The sequence below is a fragment of the Pteropus alecto genome, unplaced genomic scaffold (genome assembly GCF_000325575.1).
Source record: "Pteropus alecto unplaced genomic scaffold, ASM32557v1 scaffold79, whole genome shotgun sequence".
Classification (NCBI taxonomy): Eukaryota; Metazoa; Chordata; class Mammalia; order Chiroptera; family Pteropodidae; genus Pteropus; species Pteropus alecto.
The window spans coordinates 10,833,851-10,851,532 of record NW_006494612.1 but is presented as its reverse complement, the minus strand read 5'-3'; positions in this window follow the sequence as shown (position 1 = coordinate 10,851,532).

The following is a 17,682-nucleotide window of genomic DNA, read 5'->3' as shown; positions in this document are numbered from 1 at the left end:
CTCTGGGCAATGTCAGGGCTGAACTGTCTATGCCACATGGCTTTCTGGAATGGGGCCATGGCAGCCAACAGAAAAGAGAGGAATCTGGAACTATTTTGTAGAAGCTTTTGTAGAAGACTACTTAATTTTAAGACAATATAGAATATGCATACATATGAAAGAAAAAAATGTTTAAAGTGTTTATTTCTATGGCATGAGATTATAAATGATTTTTATTTATACATTTTATAAATTTTCTATAATATGAAAACATTATATATAAGTAATGTAAGTAAAAGTACCCAAATCACCTAATGTTCTTTGTAACATTGAAGGCCACTTTCAGCATTTAGCCTTAAGGTATACATAGACTGGAAGAAGTTCCTGTAAACCAATATACTCAAACTATCATTAAAACTCACTCAACAAATAGCTAAGAACTTGGTATGATACAGTTCCCATTTGAAGTTGCTCACAGTCAAGGGAAGAGGTATGTTAACAAGTCTTTCCTAAGAGTAAAATCACAGGTCCAAACACAGATATGGGCTCAATATTTATTCTCCAAATGCCTGAAATGAATGGATATGTGTCTACATTTCATCCTTTAACATCAGCTATTCGGGAAGTATGGACATACAAGGTATTTTCTAAATAAACTTAAAAAAAATCCTAGATGCTTGTCTACATTTATTGTGTCTACTGTAATTCCACTCACTAAGAAAGAAAAACAATAATTTCTTTAAAAGACTATTTCCTTTTGATAAGAAATCATGTTCCACTAACGGAAAAGTGAAATTAAGATATACCCGGTACAGACTAAGTTCTGCAATACTACAAAGTATGATTGAGGCATTAAAACAAAACTTTTAATTGAATCGTACCAGTTTGAAAATTATTTGGATGAAGTAAACTGAATAGTGCAAAAATGCCTTTAAGATTAATTATTAACTAATCCCTAAAATTAAAAAGGAGCCTTCAAACTTTTTTAAGACTCATAGTTAGAATATAGATTTTTCATCCCAACCTAAGTAAGCACCCATATATACAAATGGATAAATATCAAACAAAAGTCTAATGTTATAATTCTTTTTATTTGATATTTCTTATTCTATTCCATTTCATTTTTAAATTAAAAGCATGCTGAGTGTGCCAACTGAATTGTTTGTATTGCCTACTAATAAGTCACAACCTGCAATTTGGGAAACAGTGCCCTAAAATATAACAGGAGTGAAACCATTTCTAGAAACATGATTTTATTACAATTGCATCCTTGCTCTTCTAATAGTCGAGTTACAACAGGTCTCAACACATACACAATCATCCATGTGTGGGTGTGAGAAAATTTCTTCCCATGTCTAAGATCAAGTGAGCTCTTGATGACTACAATCTTTTCAACCACAAAGGGAGCTTGCAATTATTACAGAGCTCTTTGTCTGATGGTAAGGCAAACAGATTTCCCAAGGTATGTCAGCCATACTCTCTTATGAACTTTGCTCTTCTTCAATGGTGCTTAACTTTTTTACTTTGTGTGTTGGCTAGAAAGGAGTGGAAAAACAAGGGCAGGAGGGCCTAAGTGGTTGTGTGAGAATAAAGAGTCAAACAGAAGTTATAATGATAAAACTTCAATTATTCAAAATCTTTGTTTTTTCTGAAAGGAAAATGAATAATACTATGCTGAAGAAGTTACAGTTATGACTAGAAACACATGAGCAAGTTTTGCAAAACTGTTCAGAATCTCTTTAAACTTTATTCTCACCACATATAAAATAGATGCTGATGATATGAATAAATATCTAATGAATACTTTTTGTCTCAGCAGATGAAAGACATTTGGAAATAAAAGGAAACATGAGACTGACTGTCGAAAGTCTCTCCATGTTTTCTATCAGCTGAAAAAAATCACTTAAATCCATTTGAATGTATGAAAATGGAACAAATCATTCCAAGAGTTCCTATCCACAACTCCATACATAATGTGAAACTACTTCCATCAGTGTGCAAAGACATCAATAATTTTAACGTTAACATATTAAAAATACCATGTACATGTGCACGCAGGGGGAAAACATCTCTAAATCTAGTTTAATGTTATTGTTTAACATGCTAAGTAAAATCATTGGAAATTCTATAGTTCTTGGTCACGTTCCAGTCTTGTGATTCCAATTAAAAGATAAAAGATCACTGAAAGGGCTGTGGGTGTGGGAGAAAAGGGTTTCCACACCTCTCATTCTTTAAGTTTCATAAATTATTTCATATGCCTGGGAAGTGACAGAGCAGCACAGGTATGGCACTGGCTTCCCACACAGCCTTGCTCAGTACTGACTGTGTGGCCTTGGCCAAGTCCCTTTACCTCTCCAACTTCAACTCATCATCTGCAATAGAGATGAGAGTGTCCAACTCACAGGTTATCATGAGCATTTAATGAGATAATGCCGGTAAATGAGCATAGAGGCTACCATATAGTAATAATTCAATATATTTTAATTGCTATTATTTTTATTTAAAAATACTACATATATTTAAGTATCAAGACTATTGCTTTGAATTAGCCAACTTCGTCTAAATTTCATCATCCATTCATTGGCTCTGTGATCTTAAGAAGTTACTTATTTTCTGTATATCAGTTTTCCTCATCTTTAAAATGACCAGTCATAACTGGGTGTGGTAAAGATGAATGAGTCAAGTGCTCTAAATTGCTGGAAAGTCTAATTAGAATGCATCCCTTGATATTTACCTAGGGCCCACTAGCTGCTAAGCCAGCATCTCTCAGTGGGCAATCCTTAGGCGTTTTATAAGGAAGTCAAGCTCTCATCTCCAAAAGAGAGTTGCAGGTAAATGAGCTTGCAGAATCCCACCTTTTTCTTCACCACAGGACGTCTCAAAACCCTTGATGTGCACAGTGAAGCTCTACAGGGGATGCGTTTTGCAATATCCCCAGGGAACTCTTTCCTAGCAGTAGTGTTTTGTGGGACATACTAGCCAACTCCTGAGCTAGGCTCTCAAAAGTGGGATACATAGCAATCCCATAATGGGGCTCTTGGGGTTAAAGACTGAATGCAGAGAAGTGAATTTTGGCCTTTAGAGTTCTAAGAATGACAGTGAAATTGTACTATATGATTCTGATATTCAAAAGCAAGACTTTTCCCACTGTTATTAAGTTGACAAGTGTTTGGGTATGGGGGTGCATCACAACAAATCAGACACATTGGATGAGAGAAGTTTCATAATTTCACAGATGAAAATTTAAGGAAAAACTTGTTCGTATAGCAAAACAAGTCCGAGACAACTGTTTTATCTCTACTGAATAGACGCTCAGAATAAGGAAGTTGGAGAAAAGTGGCTGCTGACCTCTCCTAATAATGTCAGGATGTTGATATAATGTCCAAGCTGTGACTGCTGAAGTTGAAGATAAAGGGGAGAAATCTTTCCTGTCTCTACAACGTGCTGTTTCCTAACCTTGGCTCCATGTTAAACATTCATATTGTCAATATTCAGAAAATGTATCTAGATATTGGCTTTTCTCTCTGGAATCTAAAAAATGCAATATTACCAAGTAGAGACAAAGTTAATCTGAGTTTTAGAAGTTAAAACTGTAAGCATTTCTCCCTTTCACACATTCATGTGTGTTTTCACTTTCACAGATATATTTTTCAAAAAATCAATAAGGAGCAAAAAGTTATTAGAACAGGAAAAAAAATCATAAAATTGTGAAAGGGCTATTACTAATACTTAGCATTTACCAAGCATTTATTGTAAAAGGTAACAGATACAGAGTGTTCTACGGACTTTACATTAACTTATTTGATCTTCATAATGATCATATTTAATAGTATTAGTTCCCTTTTAAAAAATTATGAAATATTTTATGTGTATGTACACTTACACATACATAACATAAATATATACATATAGATATATACATATAAAGAATAATATCTCAAACAACCAAGTATATACACCATTGTTTATAAGATAGGACATTTCCAATAAACACAATTGAAGCCCACAACAACCTTACTTCACTTGTCCATCCTATTATCCCTGTTCTATGTGTAAAGAAGTTGAGACTCTAAGATGCTGAACTGGCATCTGATCCTAGCCTGTCTGACTCTAGAGCAAAGGTCCCCAACTCTTAGGCTATGGACCAGTACTGGTCCATGGCCTGTTAGAAACTAGGCCGCATAGCAGGAGGTGAACCACGGGGTAGTGAGGGAAGCTTCATCTGCATCTGCAGTCACTCCCCAGCACTAGCATCACCGCCTCAGCTCCACCTCAGATCATCAGGCATTAGATTCTCATAGGAGCACCGGTCCCTGGTGCCAAAAAGGTTGAGGAATGCTGCTCTAGAGACCATGGAACTCAGTCACTGTGCTCTAAGGCTGCCATTGCCAAAGTCATCCTTAGAAGTGCAGAAATGAAGACAGAGAGATTTAAGACACTGACCAAGGTCATACTACTACTGAACAGAGCAACTGTTATTAAAACCCAGCATACATTTATTTATTTATAGTCCTACTCTTTTTGTCTCAAAATTAATATGAGGAAAGTAGCCATGTTTAATTCAGGGTTGCTAGTAAAACTTAATATGAGAAATTCCATCTCTCTCTCTTTTTAATTATTTAAGTAAGCATTTTTTACTAGACTATTAAAGGAATAGTCTAATGAGAAGCAACTATTTTATCTCCAATAAAGGTTGTTCACTTTGCTTAGCATTCATGTAGCTCCTAAGATGCTCTGTAAATGAAGGTTTCAGTGGATTAAAGTGCTGCTTCTTAAACTTCATTGGGCAAACTAAGTACCTGGGGATTTTGTTAATATGCAGGGCCTGGAAATTCTGCATGTCCAAAGCTCTTGGTAATGGCTATTCTGTGGTCCCTGTAAGATCTACCCTGAGTAGCAAGAGACTAAAAGAGCCTTCGTTTTTAATCGAGATATTGCAGTGAATCTTTTTTAAAATGAAAGATCCTTGAGATATCAGTTTCGTATGTTTTTACTTTAATATCTATTCCTAAAATTTGAATCCATTTATGTTTTCAATTCTCTGACATTTATTTTCCCATTAGATTTCATTTATAAGACAAGGATGGGCAATAATATGTTTCAGGATCCATGTTTAAGCCAGGGTGTGATTTCTGACACCTGGACAAGAGTGTCAATTTAGGAATTATTTGAGCATATGGTAGAAAATACACAAAGAAATAGGAAGAGAAGGTTTGTAAACATATCTATAGGCACCACATGAAAGAAAAAAGCAATCAATGTTTATTGACCAGAAAATAGCAAATCTCAGTTGGGAGAGAAAGGGCATCTTATACATCCAATGATGTATAAAATGTAAGATGAGAGAAAATATAAACCTTATAAAACTCTTATCGTTACACAGTCCTGAAAATTGTATTGCCTTTGCACAATCCACATTCTGTACTGCTGAATTTTTCACAATCTGATCAAAGCACATGGTTAGCTACTAACTTGGATTTGAAAAGGTTTTAATATTTATATAGTAAATGTGATCATCTATAAGAGAAATTAAAGACTACAAATTTGAAGCCTTATTGCATGAATAATCCCCTGAAATTGTGCTCCTCTAAAATTTCTTTTCTTTAACTTGATCTTTCCTGGGCATGAACTTCCCTTGAAGATGAAGGGCAAGAGACTACCTGGAGACATTTAGAATTTTGGGACATGTGCCTGTGTTCCACTTTGGAAAGTGGGAACATGACTATGGCAAAAGATTCAATCTCTCTAAATCTCAGTTTCCTCAATAGCTCTCTAAATTGTTGGAATTAAATTAGATAAAAACAAAACAAAACAAAAAAAACCACTCGATATATCAAAATATATATGAAAATAGGTTTTTAAAATTTTATTTACATGCAAAAATCTGATTAGACAAGCAACAATGATCAAAGGATGCTTAAACCATTGAGTGAAATGTTGATGGGGAAGAGTAGCTTTATTGAGAGTATTATCCTACAGATTACTTGTGTGGGGGAGGGCGAATCAAGTTGTTACTTCCTGATTGAATTCATTGATCATTCTTAGCATCATAAAAGTGGGGAGATAAAATAACTATAATATATTTATTTTGTGATACAATTAGCAGTACATGTCAAATTTGAGGTAGTGTTACCAAAAACACTTAGCTTGAATCTAATCAAGCCTAGGTCTAATTTCAGGTTTATACAGAAATGCAGGGAATAATGTACCAAGTAAAAGACACACCACCCAGAAGCAGTCAGTCCAAGTTCCAGTCGAGATGTCAGAGTAGGTAAGCACTATGCTCACCTCTTTCCATGACCATATCAAAATTACAGCTAAATTATAAAGCAATCAACCTGGTGAATCACCTGAATACTAGCTGAATGGAACTTTTATAACCAAGGATATAAAGAAAAGGCCATGCTGAGACCAGTAGGAGATGTGGATATGTGAAAAAGGCTGGTCCCACACCTATGTGTGGAGATTGAGAATCGGGAGGGATATCCCCCTCGACAGCAGAAGCCCCCATCCAGGAGCAAGAAGGCTCAGCCCCACACTGGGCTCCCTAGTTCAGGGATCCAGTGCCAGGAAGAGTAGTCTCGTCAACAGATGGCTGTGAAGATCAGTAGTAATTCCAACCCTGTGAGATGGAGGGCTATTAGAAACTGAGATGTCCTCTTAAAAGGCTTGTGCACAGTTTCACTCAATCATTGGCACTCGCCCTCAGCTCCAGCAAAGGGAAAGCATCTCAAAAGGGGCCAGAGACATATGGGAAGAAACTGAATTGTGTGGTACAGGGTGAAAGCCACCACTGAACCTGTGTTGAGCCCTCCCCCTCTACATGGCCTACAGGAGCAGGCAGGCACCAAATATGAATCTGCATTAACCAGGTAAATGCTGCTCGCCCCACCTTGGTGACTCCCTGAGACCCTGTTCCAACCAACGCACACACTGCCCTTGGTTCTTTCAGTGGCTGTGACTCTGGCCTGCACTGCAAGCTTTATTAAAAACTCTCAAAGGTCTGCAGGGCCCAGGTGGCTGGTGGCTGGCCTTGGTGTGCCTTGTACCTTTTGCTGACCTCGGATGGCATTGTGGCCTCTCCCATGTGCCTCCGGGCCCAGCACAGGCAACTGACAACTTCAGATCATACTATAGTTCCCCAGACTGGGAACAGGGAACAGCTGACCTTGTCCTGTACCAGACCCTCCTGAGAGGCCTCAGAATCAACATACCCAGTATCCAGCCTCGGACCACAACAGAGCACCACCTAATTAGATTCACAAACTGTATACACACAGGGTAGTCTCAGCAGGCACCAGAGCCCTGCGGGGATGAACCCTGCTCCCTGGGCTCAGCCCCTGCTGTGGTCATGGGCAGTTCTTACAGCCAGTTGGACTGAGGGTCAACTCCAACCACTAATGAGAAAATAGCAATCAAGGCTCAACTACAATAGGAGGACATACAAAACCCAACTCATTCCTGGAGCACCCAGCTCAGGTGCCTAGGGAGACTGCACCACAGAGCCTCATAAGGCACCTACTACATAAGGCCACTCTGCCAAGACTGGGAAATGTAGCAGATCCACCTAGAAAGTATAGCAGATTTACAGAGAAAAAAGAGAGGCAGCCAAAATGAGGAGAAAAAGAAGCATGTCTCAAATGAAATAACAGGAGAAAACTCCACCCCCGCCCCCCACCCAAAAAAAGAGAGAACTAAATGAAATGGAGGCAAGCAATCTACCAGATACAGAGTTCAAAACACTGGTTATAAGGATGCTTAACAAACTTAGGTGACTTTGTCAACTCAGTGAGAACTCCAACAAAGAGCAGGTAAACATAAAAAAGAACATGGAAGCCATAAAAAAGAACCAGAAAGAAAGACTACAATAACTGAAATGAAAAAAATACACTAGATGGACTCAACAGCAGATTAGATGAAGTAGAGGATTAAATAAGTTATTTGGAAGACAAGGTTAACAGGAAACACCCAATTAAAATGGCAAAAAGAAAAAAGAATTTAAAAAAATGAAGAAAATTTAAGGGACTTCTTGCACAACATCAGGCATAACAACAATTGCATCATAGGAGTACTAGAAGGAAAAATAAGAGAGCAAGGGACTGAAAACCTATTTGATGAAATAATGACTGAAAACTTCCCTAACCTGGTGAAACAGACATACGGGCCCAGGAAGAAGAACTATTTGATGAAATAATGACTGAAAACTTCCCTAACTTGGTGAAATAGACATACAGGGCCCAGGAAGCAGAGAGTCCCAACAAGATGAACCCAAAGAGGCCCATACCAAGACACATCATAATTAGAATGCCAAAGGTCAAAGACAAAGAATCTTAAAAGCTGCAAGAGAAAAGCAGTTACTTACCTATAAGGAAGCTCCTATAAGATTGTCAGCTGATTTCTGGGCAGAAACTTTGCAGGCCAGAAGGGACTGGTATAAAATATTCAAAGTGAGCAAAAGTAAAGACTTACAACCAAGATGACTCTACCCAGCAAGACTGTCATTAAAATTGAAGGAGAGATAAAGAGCTTCTCAGATAGGAAAAAGCTAAAGAAATTTATCACCACAAAATCAGTATCATAAGAAATGTATAATAGTCCAAGATTGAGTCAAAAAGAAACAGAAAATCTGAACAGAGTGATAACTACTAACAAAATTGAGTCAGTAATCAAAAACTCCCAACAAACAAAAGTCATGGACCAGGTGGCTTCACAGGTGAATTTTACCAGACATTAGAAGAAGAATTAACACCTATCCTTTTCAAGCTATTCCAAAAAATTCAAAAGAGAAGTCTTCCGAGCTCATTTTACAAGGCCAGCATTATCCTGATTCCAAAACCAGAAAAAGACACACACACACACACACACACACACACACACACACACATATATGCCAATATACCTGATGAACATAGATGCAAAAATCCTCAACAAAATATTAGCAAACTAAATTCAGCAACACGTAAAAAATATCAAACACCATGATCAAGTGGGATTTATACCTGAAATGCAAGATTGGTTCAATAACTGCAAATCTATTAATGTGATATACAACAAAAGTAAAATGAAGGATAAAAATCACAAGATTATATCAATAGTTGAGGAAAAACATTTGCCAAAATCCAATATCCATTTATGATGAAAATGTAATGAGGGAATAGAGGGAACATGCCTCAGCAGAATAAAGGCCATACATGAAAAACCCACAACTAACATCAAACTCAATGGGGAAAAGCTAAAAGTGTTTTCCTTAAGATCATGAACAAGACAAGAATGTCCACTTTCACAATTTTATTCAACATAATATTGGAAGTTCTAGCCACAGCAATCAGATAAAGAAAAAAAGGCATCCAGATTGGAAACGAATAAGTAAAACTGTCATTATTTGCAGATGACATGATACTATATAGTGAGAGAACCCTAAAGATTTCACCAAAAAACTACTAGAACTGATAAATGAATTAAGTAAAGTAGCAGGATACAAAATTAATATTCAGAAATCGGCTGCATTTTTATATACCAATAATGAATTATCAGAAATAGAAATTAAGAAAACAATCCCATTTATAATTGTATCAAGAATAATACATAGGAATAATATCAAAGAAATAAAGACCTGTACTCTGAAAATTATAATATATTGAAAAAAGAAATTGTAGAAGATACAAACAAATGGAATATATATCGTGTTCATGGATGGGAAGAATTAACATTGTTAAAATGTTCATACTTCCCAAAGCAATCCATAGATTCGATGCAACCTCCATCAAAATGCCAATGATATTTTTCACAGAACTCAAATAATCCTAAAATTTATATAGAACCACAAAAGACTCCAAATAGCAAAGGCAATCTTGAAAAAGAAAAACAAAGCAGGAAGTGTCATGTTACCTGATATTAAATGATACCAGGCTACAGTAATCAAAACAGCATGGTACTAGCATAAAAACAGAGATCAATGGAACAGAAGATAGCCCAGAAATAAACCCAGGCCTATATGGTTAAATAATCTATAAAAAAAGGAGGCAAGAATATACAATGGGGTAAAGACTGTTCAATAAATAGTGTTGGGAAAACTAGACAAATGCTTGCAAAAAAAAATGAAACTGGACATTCTTATACCATACACGAGAATAAACTCAAAATATATTAAAGATTTATATTTATGTAAGAACGGAAACCATAAAACTCTTAGAAGAAAACATAGGCAGGAAACTCTGACTTTTTTTCTGATATATCTCCTCAGGCAAGGAAAAAAGGAAAAACAAATGGGACTATATCAAACTAAAAAGTTTTTGCACAACAAAGAAAGACCATCAACTAATGAAAAGACAGCCTATAGATTGAAAGAAAATCTTCGCCAATGATACATCCGATAAGAGATCAATATCCAAAATTTATTAAGAACTCACACAACTTAACACTAAAAAACAAAAACAGAAAAAAAAAAAAACCCAAACAAGCAAACCTCTCTCCCCCAAACAATCCAATTAAAAAATGGGTAGAGGACTTGAATAGACATTTCTTCAAAGAAGATATATTAATGGCCAATAGATATATGAAAAGATGCTCAATGCCACTAATCATCAGAGAAATGTAAATTAAAACCACAATGAGATATCACCTCATACCTGTCAGAATGACTATCATCAATAGATCAACAAATACCTGTTAGCAAGAATGTGGAGAAAAGGCAACCCTCATGAGCTGTTGGTGGGATTGCAAATGAGTACAGCCACTATGGAAAAAAGTGTAGAGGTTTATGATTTCACTTATAAACAATAAGTCCGACAGAGAAAGACAAATACCATATGATTTCACTTATAAACAATAAGTCCGACAGAGAAAGACAAATACCATATGATTTCACTTATAAACAATAAGTCCGACAGAGAAAGACAAATACCATATGATTTCACTTATAAACAATAAGTCCGACAGAGAAAGACAAATACCATATGATTTCACTTATAAACAATAAGTCCGACAGAGAAAGACAAATACCATATGATTTCACTTATAAACAATAAGTCCGACAGAGAAAGACAAATACCATATGATTTCACTTATAAACAATAAGTCCGACAGAGAAAGACAAATACCATATGATTTCACTTATAAACAACATAAACAAACGAAATACATGACATACATACATGACAATATGGCTTACTACAGTGCTAATGTCACAAATGTCTCTGTATCTCATGGATACAGAGAAACTAATGGTTGCCAGATGGGAGGGGAGTTAGGGGACTGGACGAAAAAAAGATGAAGTAAGTAAGTAGTACAATTGGTAGTTACAAAACAGTCATGGGGATGTGAAGTATAGCATAGGGAATATAGTCAATAATATTGTAATAATTGTGTATGGTGCCAGGCGGGTACTAGACTTACTGGAAGGATCACTTTGAAAATTACATAAATGTCTAACCGCTATGCTATACACCTGAAACTAATATAAAATAATATTGAATGTCAAAAAAATAAAAATAAATAAAACAAAATCATAGCTAAAACATTAAAAAAAGGCAATCAGTCCAATTTAGGATGTGAGTTGTGTCACAGGACAACTGAACTTGATTTCCTTGCAGGAAAATAAAACATAAGTGGGTGGGGGTCAGTGTTAGATTAAAAGTGACTTAAGAAACATAAAAAATAACTACAATGTGTGGACCTGGTTTGGATTGTTGCTGTACAAACCAGTTTTCAAAAGACATGTTTAGGTTACCTGGGGAAAAGTGAATATGACTTGAATATTAGGTAATATGAAGATATTACTATTAGTATTTTTAAGTGTGCTTATGGCATTGTGGTTATGCAAGAAAATGTTGAGAAATGTGAATGAAATATTTAGGAAAGATGTAATGAAGTCTTTAATATTTTTTAAATACCTCAGAGGAAAAACAGTGTGTCTGTTAAGATCTTAATAATATAGCACAAGAATTGTAGCAAAGAGGGTGAAAAAGGAAAAAGACAGAGAAAAAAGTGTTTCCCTACCTAAAAGGCAAGCAACTCTCAAAAGATTTTTAGACCCTTTTGAGCTAGGAGCAACAGCAGGTACTGGGCCATTTCTCTATCTGTAGAGTTAGGCTATTTTCTATTTTAGTATATTGGCAAAGCAAGGATTTTGTAGGGTCCAAAAAAAAAAGAAAAAGGGCAAATTTTGGTCTATGTTATTCCCAAAATAAGCAGCCTTCATTCTAAAGGTCTGGGAGTAGGAACAATTCAATAAACAGATCTCATATCCCAGTGGTCCCATGGGCTATTAAGTCTTAAGAGTGTCCTCCTTTAGGCTGCAAAATTGAGGTGAATTTGCTTTTCTGAAAAGCAATAAAAAAGCTGAATTCAATGTACTCAGCCATTTAAAAATTAAATGGGACCCAAAGAGATGTTTACCTATTTTCCCTGTAGGAAACTTTATGCACTGGTAATTCAAATTTAACTAGCCTTCAAATTTTCCCTGTAGGAAACTTTATGCACTGGTAATTCAAATTTAACTAGACTTCATAACTTTTAATATCCATTGGCTTTGTTCTTTGTCATAAATAATAGTGAAACAAAGTTTTCTTTTCCTTTTTTCAAGAATAGAATGCTCCATAAATATCATTTACATGCAACCTTTAGGTACATGCACTAAACTCAATCGTGAAATGGATCCATATAGTACTAGATTCTAAGGATTCAAATTTTGTAATGAAAGAAAAAACTGTTCTTTTCCCTTCCAGTAAAATGTAAATATGTTGGACACTGAATAAAAAGTCTACCAATAGTGGTTGCAATTCGAGTTGGAAAATGCTGAATATAAAAACAAATGTGGTTTTCAGTAAAGATAAACTTCCAAAAGTCTAATCATTGAAAGATCGACTCTTTTAAATATAAATTATAAATCTCATTCAAGAGGGACCAAGAAATACACCTTACCTTTCTAATACTTAGTACATTTAAAGTTAAACTTAATACTTTCCTCAAAGTATGGACAAGCAAATTACTTCTGGCTTCATAAGCAAGGAAGAGTTATTTAAATCAAACAAAAGACAAGAATCTTGACAAGACTCATAGCCAATCAGCTAAAACAAAATTTCTACTTTGATGCTAGATGTTCCTCAGCAGCAATAAATTACATGAAAATGAGATTTTGGTTTACCTGAAGGCTAAGTCTAAAAGTAAATATGAACTTGGATTTTTTTCCAAATAGTATGATGAAAATCTTTTAATAAAATGTTAAATTGAAAAATAAAACAATATAAAAACATGTAGAAACTGGGTAGTAGAGTAACCAGGTATCAGTTCTATTGTTGTACTTATACCTTATATATATTATATAAAATCTGTCTAACTAATATTTAGTAAAAACAAATGGTAGACAGTGTATAAGTGCGTACACGTGCAAGCACGTATGTGTATTTGTTGTGGGGATATCTATTTGTGTGTTTGTGTGTGCGCACCAAAAATGTGTCCTTCATGGTTCTCTGTATTACATCTTCCTTGAAGAATTATGATATATCCACACCATATTATTTGTTGACATCCTGTTCTGTTCCACAACTGCTTTTCCTTGTAAGCCTTAGGAAAGATCTTTGGGAAAGCAGACAGAAAAGAAAGCTCTATCTTAAAAGTTACTAAAAAAAAAAAAAAAGAAAGAAAGAAATAAAGGAGAGAGAGAGAGAGAGATGGGATAACATGGAACCACTGGTCACCTTGCTTCAACGTTATTTGCATCTTTTCCTACAAAAAAAAAATCCACCTAACCTAAAATTACCATATATAAGACACAAGACATTTCTGCAAATATAGGGTATACTTTCACATAGCATATAACTCCCAAGGAGATAGTTCATAAAAACTAGATTAATAGATCAAGTAGAAATGGCAGCTAATAGTCACGGCATACATGACAATATGGCTTAATACAGTGCTAATGTCACAAATGTCTAAATACTATACCCAAATGACCTTTGAAATGAAATAGGCTCCCGATAGCCTCAGTGTTTAAGCATCTGCAGATTTTGAGGACCACTAACCTATCCACTCTATTCTCAAGACTGCCAGCACTTAATTTAGGGCAGCTTTCCTGGTGTTGCCTGTGAAGGAGGTTGAGAGATTTCCAACCCTTTTCAGAGTAGAATTTAGTTATTTTCTTGAATACATGCATGGTGTTTCCTGAGACATCATAGTTGTCACGTATGCAATTTCTCTTTAAACAACTGTGTATTACCCTTCACCTCATTCTCTAAAACCTCAGCCACAGCACTCATGTGCTAACTCAGAAAATAGTTATCTGGAGCAAGTTATCTACCAGGCACTGTACCAGGTAGTGGAGGTGACTAAAAAAGGCTCTATTTTGTCCATCTCCTTATGCATCTTAGACTCTGTCATATTCCACACCCTCACACTTCACCCCTCTCCCCTCTCTTCAATTCCCACTGAAAGGCAAGTTTGGCAGCTGGTTCCAAATTCATACTAGGCTCACAGAATTTATTTTTACACAGGATTAGAAATCACCATGTGGTTTTTTTCCCCATCAATTAAGTCTCACCCACTCCTTCACTCCCAAGGCAAACTATTTTTTTTATATATTCAAAGCTGAGAACAAACAATTGGAATATGACATCAACATGACTCTTAAGTTGCAAAAAGACAAAATTACTCGTCTAAAGAAGAAAAAAAAAAGCAATCCAAAAGTCTGGCGATATTTCTTTCATACTCAATACCAGACTTTGAATATAGTAGAATGAGTTCCTCTATTTTAAGTTCATATTTTCAGACTTTTAATTTACAAACAGTTGGACAAGACATTTAATTTTATTTTGTCTTGTTTAGGTTTTCATTCTCGACTAGAGCCAGCCCTGAGTCTTTAACAACGGGGCAGCAACTGTTTTTCACTTCCTTCTCACCCCATCCTCACTGAGCACCTATCCCCTATTGAACACTCATCCCTATTGAGCACCATCATGTGCTGGGCATTATTCAAACCACATAGCTTCTCGTGGACCTTGTATTTCTGTAAGGGAAATACAGACAAATAAAAATGTAAATTATACACTCTGTTGGAAGATGGTAAGTGCTGTAGAGAAAACTGAGAGCAGGAAAGGAGAATGCGGAATTCTAGGGATGGAGAAAAGGTTATAGTGGTTAAGTTCATTCTTCCCAAAAAGGAAACGTCTAAAGCAAGACTGAAGGAGGAGGGTGCAATGTGGATATCTGGAGAAAGACTGTTCCAGGCAAAGGGAATAGGACATGCAAAGGCTCTGAGATAAAAGGGTGCCTGATACCTTTGAGAAACAGTAAGAAAGCCAGTATGGGTGGGAGTTATGGATGAGTATGGTGGAGGATGAGGTCCAAGAGGCAGAGGAAGAGGCAGAACAAAGGGGCCCCCATATTTGTCAAATTAGTAATAATAAACAGAAGTGAATAATAAGATACTCGGCTTTTATTGAGCTCTTACTGTGTGTGAAGTGCAATACCAGATGGGTTATGTGTATTATCTCCTTCAAAATGCAAAACAATTTGTTGCTCTCATATGTAGACTTTATGCTTTAGACATATATACCAGGAAGTCTAAAACTCTATAGTAAATATTTCCCTGAAAAAGTTTTTTTCTGACCTACCATGACGAAAATCTTTGCCAAATGCTGCAACTAATTTAACTTCTTTATGCATTTTAAAAATAAAGACATAATTCCTTATAAATGTCAGATGTCTTGCTTATTTTCATGTTATGGTTTTTTATTTGAATTTCAAGTCTGTTTCAGTACCACAAGGTTAATTTATGCAACAAAAAGTTAATAAATACAGTTTGAGACACTAGTCAGAGTTCAAATCCTGCTGTAATAACATCCTTTGATTTGTTTAATAAGTACTTTAACATAACATCTTTTCTGAAATATATAACTTAATATGCGAGTGTTACAAATTATGTCTGCTAGAGCCAAAAGATACAATACATATTGTTCTTCTGGCACGTTCCCCTCTTTCTGCTATACTTTCATTTAAAAGGCATCCTTACTATAGAAATAAGCAGGCCAAGAGAGCTGGGCTTCCTAAACAAAATTAATTAGTGGAAGCACCAGATGTACCTCCAGAAAAAATTTCGGTAGATTTTTTATTACTTAGTTTCCACGAATTAGGAAATAATTTGAAAATACTTCCTAAACACAAAGAGATTGCCCAGTTCAACCCAAGAAACACAGAAATTTACAGTCTACAGGGTTGAATCTCAGACCTTGGAGATGAAGGAAAGTCTTGGGCAAATAAATGCACACACTGATGCAGAAGGTATCAGAATAAACTTGTGCTTACTTTTTTAAAAGCCACTCACCCAAAACAGCAATCAGTTGTCCCATGTCTAACCAAATATAAAGGAATGATGACTTGAAAACAGACCTTCTAACAGTCTAATATTTAATTGACTATGACACAGATGGTAGCACATTATCATAACCCTAACATAAAATGTTTCTACCATTTTAAAGCTGATTTGAGTCAGAATTAGGTAGGTTGGAATATGTGCTTTTGAAAAAGCACATATTCCCAGGCCCCACCCATTGAAAATCTGATTCACAAGATGGGGCTGGGGCTTTATAAAGCTTCTGGAGAGAATGGTGATCTGGCAGGTTGGGGAGGCAAGAAGCACCAGACTAAGCTGACTCCAAGAACAATGAAGGTAAAGTGTAAAAATGATGTCTTCTCAGCAAAAACAGACTGTATGCTAAGGTGGCCCTCTCAACTTCTAAACATCGAGAGCACTAATATCATTTGCGATACCATCCAACTACATCGCCAGCAGCACATCTCAAGACTAAAATGGGTGTGCATGCTTCGATTTATGGAAACTTGAAAAATAAGTGATTAAGGGCTAATTAAGAAAATCACAAATGTGAGAAATACTCAAAAATCATTGACTATGCCTTTTCACTCAGAACTGGAGTTCCTAGATTTTTCTCAGTAAATGTCCCCAATCTAAGTATTATTTTTCTTGTGATTGAAGACCTATGTTAAGATTGTGATTGAAGACCTATGTTAAGATGTTTTCTTAACATCTTAAATATATAGGATGTTTCATGAAAACTCAAATGACAGTAACTTCTTCCATCTGCAATAGTCAACTGCAATAGTCTCAAATTTGAAGCCCGTTAAAAATCTAAGCTTGCTGTGAAATAACCGCTCATCAAAGCACCCAGTTAACAGCCTGGACGACCATTCAGGATGATCAGAACATCTAAAACTTCACTTGGAAAGATGGGTGACAGCTTTGGTCAGATCAGAACAGGGACACAATATTGGACTGATTCACAGATGTGCAGCGTTAAAGGTACATCTTCAAATAGGTACTTGAGAAACATTTTTTAAATGCTTAAAACGCCCATGATCAAAATTTCACATATTTAATAAAAACATACATAGTTATTAAAATTTTATGAGATGCCTACTAGCATGCTACTACAGTGACAAGACATATCTTGTCTAAGTTTTAGCCTTTTTTAAAAAACAAATTGGTATGCAAGCAAACTTAGTAACCACTACCAACAACTTGAGTAGCAATATTTCAGACAGGGACTAGATACATGGTTCAGTGAAAGAAATGCTAGCATTTGGTTAAGTTTTGATTCTTATATTATTAGAAAACATGGGGAGAAGGAGCTGTCAAAATATTCTGGATAGATTCACTGATATTAAATAACCACTGTTGCATAGGGGCAGAAG